We start from the raw sequence: 5,079 nt of genomic DNA on the forward strand, positions 1-5,079 counted from the left end.
GGAGCTGGCCCGGGATCAGGCAGTGTTTCGTTCTGCTGTGCATGGGGTCGCTATGAGTCAGAAATGACTCGACGGCACCTAACAACAACAACAACAACAACATGCTGCTCTGGCCCTTAAACCCACCTAACTCATATACTAAAGAATTCTGGTTGCTCATTGAGGCATTCAGCTGCTATCCAAGAGTTTGGAGGTTCAAACCCACCAGCCACTCTGTGGGAAAAAGATGAGGCAGTCTGCTTCTGTAAAGATTTACACCCTTGGTAACATTATAGCAGCAGTTGTACTCTGCCCTATAGGGTTGCTATGAGTCAGAATAGACTTGATGGCAGTAGGTGGTAGTGGTGGAATGCATATACTCAATCCAACTGTGAAAATATTCTTGGAGTATCTTATGTGTTTTATGGCTCTCCCCTTTATAACTTGCTCTTTACTTCTTACATGATCTCTTCAGCATTTCTCCCACTACTGCTTTTGAAATCAGTCAGGGATCTGGGAACTGGCTCTTGTGCTTTCCCTCACTTCCAAGCCCACTTCCCACCATTCCATAATGGACCTCTCCACCTTTATTTCCATGAGGGAACCTAGCTCTTGCTATCCTCTTGAGTCTGGTCTGTGACCAGCACCTCAGACAGAGATATAAAGGTGGAAACAGAGCTTCATCATTCACCAGGATGTGACAGTCAGGAGAGTAACAAGATCTCTGAGACACAACTAATATTTTTGGCAAATTGAATAGTGACCCTTATTTCACAACACTGTGTATGAGTGCTAAAGTGGCAAGGAGGTGGCATTTTTTTACCTTCTCTGACTACAGTAGAGGAAGACAGTATAACCATCAGCAGCCCAAGTTCTGTTCCTATGAGGCCAGACATGTTGCCACCCACCAGTTCTCTTACCAAACTTCACACCAATCATCCATCCCACAGCACCCACTACCTCTTTTCTGGGTTTGATAATTCACTGCAGTGATCACAAATAACTCACAGATTATGGGATTTATTAGGGAAGCAACCGCCTATAAATTCAAGTTCAGGAATGCTCTCAGGATACAGTTTCTTGATCTGGACAGTCTCCCCTCTGCTGTGCTTCTCTGGCCCTTGGCCTCTTGGCCTGGCCTCTGCTTCTGTGGGCAGGTAAGCCTGTCACTCTGTCCTATGCCTCTTGGCTTTGCTGCTGGCATCTCTCAGCCAGGCATCTCTCTCAGCTGGGCACCTCTCAGCTGGGCATCTCAGCTGGCAGTGAGATTCCCTCTCTGCCTCTAACATGGTTCATTTTTAGCTTGAGTGGCAAAACTAACCAATCCCAACATCAGAATTCTACACACATGAGAGAGAGTGAACTTTCCCAAAGGATTCCTTCGTGCTGCTCCAACAGAAATATTCCAAGTGAATGAGTTAACAATCAGAAGTTTAAAAGCAGCTACTCAGTTGCTCATGACCAATTCCACCATAAAGTTAATTGCCAGTCTTATTATGGGAAAAAATTACTACCAGCTGCCCAGCCAAGTTGACAGATATTTGCATGGTCCCACCCAGTGATCCAGTGGGAGTTACAAAGACTATGACTAGTAAAGCCAGACCATGCAATTTGCTACACTGCAATGAGATTAACATTTCTGATGTATATTGTAAATTACTATATGGAGCTTATTGTTTCCATCAGAAATTTTTTCAGAGAAGTTAAGCACTTATAGCTTAAGTTCTAGGAAAATACGGGAAGATGACGTTTGCTCAATTCCTCTACTCTGTAAACCTGTCCTTTCCACAGATGAGAAACTGTCCCAGGTCTGAAAGATGTAAAGGGAGAAGAAAGACAATCTGAAAAGCCCTGAGGCATCACTTGTTTCCCTGCTAGATGTTCAAGTGTGAGCACCTATGGCATTGAGTCATCCTCTGATTGGAGGGAGTACTCTCTCCATGTGCCAGGACACTTCAATGCCACCAAAACCCACAGATATGTGGGAGCTAAAAGAGAAAGCAAGAAACCAAGGCAAACTCACAGATGTAGAAAGCACAAAGGACAAAAAACAATAGACCACATCTCACTAGTACTAAAAGAAAACTAAATTCTTTGGTTTACTTCATATTCTTTTCAGCTAGATATTCTGTAGGAGATTCCCTACAGCATGACTTTAAAGAAGATATCCAAATGTAGTTGTTTTCATCTTAAAGGAAAAGAACCCCAACACTCCCAAAAACAATATGGCAAAATTAGTTTTTATGGAAAAGGAAGAGACAAGAAAAGTGTTTTGTTTTGTTTTTTTAACTTTAATACCTTAAGATGCTTAGACAAGAACTTCTTAAAACTATAATGTGCATGTAGATCACCTGGACACTTTGTAAAAATGCAGATTTACATCCATTTTGAGGTGTTGGCATGGGGAATGAGATTCTTCATCACCATAGATATCCAAGTAATGCTGATAGTACAGGCTCACTGACTTCACTATGAGTAGCAATGCTCAAGACAAATAGCAATGTGAATTTGAAAGTAAATTTTATGAAGTACGCCTACAGATAAGAGAATATTGATGCAAAGGAAAAACAAAATATCATCTTCTAAAGGAGATATTTTTTAGATCAAATTATATCGCAAAAATATTTGATGTTTGATGTTCATTTGAGACACATACTTTCCTTTGCAAATGCTTATGATTAATTTTGGAAAAAAAAATACACATGTACACAAGAATGTATATTAGAGGTTACATTTCTGAAGCGCTTGGGTTGTAAAAGGCTGCCATCCACAGTGGGAACCCTAACTCCATTTTGAGTCTTGACATAAGTTCAGATGTCATTTGAGTTCATTTAAACCAACATTGTGGCTATGCATAGACAAGTTTTAAGTCAACCTAAAGAGGGGCAGTTTGCCCTCAGGAAGACCGTGGTTCAAAGTAGATTATGCTCACACAAAGGACTAGGGAATTTGTTTGGTTCTATCCTTATCTAATTTCAATTAAGGTTGGGGTCTTGGTATTGTCTTGCAGCTATCTTGTGTCTATGACTCAGGCTGCATGGTCATAAATTTTATCTGGACCACCATGTGCCAATCCTGGAATGCTTTTTAAACTTTAATTATGTACATATCCCAACCATTTTCCTTTCCCTGCTTCTGTAGTCCTGCCTGTGATAGTGATTAATTGATTGTTCACTAATCATGATTTTGTGATGATTTCCTTTGTTTTCAATCATATATAACTAGCTCTATGTCATGACTTGGAGCTCTGGTAGCATAATTCCTATAGCACTTGACAGCTAACCAGAAGGCTGTCAGTTCAAACACACCAGCCACTCCTCAGGAGGAAGTTTGGGCAATCTACTTTCATAGAGATACTGCCTTGCAAATCCAAAGAGAGGTCACTATGAGTAGTGATCAACCCAACAGCAGTGAGTTTTGTTTTTTTTTTTTTGGTTTATGTCATGACTCAGTGGACTATACTCAGCTTTCTGTACTGTATACAAGCTGATGGTTTCTTTCATCTGGGATGTATGCCTTTATTTTGTCTTTCTTCTGTCTAAGGCTTAACAAAATTGTCTCTATTCAACCAATTTTAATACAGGCTCTTTTTCCCCCTAACCCATTTGAGATTAAATCCGTATAGTGTACTGGCCTGGAAAATAGTGACTCCATTATTCACTAGCTGCATGAACCCATTAGGTTACTGGCATTTTTCCTCAGTATCATCTTCTGTGGGAGCTCTGGTGGCATAGTGCCTAAGGCAATTGATGGCATAGTGCCTAAAGCATTTGACTGCTGACCAGAAGGCTGGTGGTTCAAACCCACCAGCCACTCTATTGGAAGTAAGGTTGGGTAATCTACATCCATAATGATATCACCTTGGAAACCCAAGGATGGGTCACTATGAGTTGGACCTCACTTGCCAGCAGTGCACATCCTCTTCTCTTAAAGGCACAAAACAATAGTACTGTTTTTTTGGATTATAATTGGTAACACTTACATGTGTATGAGAGGTTGTTACATATAATAAGTTCTCAATAAATGGTAACCAATATCAATAATGAGAGTGTTAAATAGGAAATTATTAACAGACTTCTTATTTTGAGTTTTTTGAAACTTTTTATTGTGATTTGGGTGAAAATATACAAAGAAAATCTGTTTTCCACTCAACAATTCAGACACATTTTGTTTCATGTCACTGATTGCAATTCCCTCAGTTTAATGTAACTTCATTCATCCTACTTCTTCCCTATGTTCCTCCTTCCTATTCCTTCTTCTTCCTTAACCCTTTCCTACCTTCTTAACTTTGTCTTTGGGCAGATGCTGTCCCTTTGATTTTGCATGGTTGATTGTTCTAAGTGCATATCTCCCTTGTGTTATTGTTCACTTTATAGTCCTGTCTACTCTTTGGCTGGGAGCTCTGGTAGCATAGTGGCTAAGGCACTTGACTGCTAACCAGAAGGCTAGTGGTTCAAACCCACCAGCCACTCCTTGGAAGGAAGGTTGGGCAATTCTACTTCCGTAGTGATACTGCCTCAGAAACCCAAGGAGGGGTCGCTATGAGTCAGGGCTGACTCGATGGCACATACCAACAACAACAACAACTGTTTGGCTGAAAGTTGAGCCATGGGGGTGAATTCAGTTCCAGGCTTGAAGGATGACTAGTGCCATAGTCTTGGCTATTCCACCAGTCTCAATCCAACCAGTAAGGCTGTTTTGTTTTGTTTTGTATTTTTCAATATGATTTTGAGTTTTGTTCCACATTTTCCTCCCACTCTATCCAGGACCATCAAATATGATTCCTTTTAGAGTGGTCAGTAATAGTAGACAGACACCATCTAGTTCTCGTCTCAGAGTCCATGTGGCCCATTTTGAGACAGGCAGAGAATCAGGCTAGCCTAGTCAAACAGGCCCCTAACTCAATATCCCTGGTATTTAAGCCTAGTAATAAATATTGTTGGTGTGGACATTTTGCCTCTCCTGTTCAATTCTTTGTCAGTAGAAGGTAAAATCCCCTCCTCAGTGTCCCAGGGATCCCAGTAACAACTAGTCTTTTGAACTACTTGTTTCCATATGTCTTTAACTTTCTTCACTCTTCTTTGTTCTGGATGTGGCAGT

Source organism: Orycteropus afer, unplaced genomic scaffold (genome assembly GCF_000298275.1).
Source record: "Orycteropus afer afer isolate SDZICR_OR568_19922 unplaced genomic scaffold, OryAfe1.0 scaffold00163, whole genome shotgun sequence".
NCBI classification, from domain to species: Eukaryota; Metazoa; Chordata; class Mammalia; order Tubulidentata; family Orycteropodidae; genus Orycteropus; species Orycteropus afer.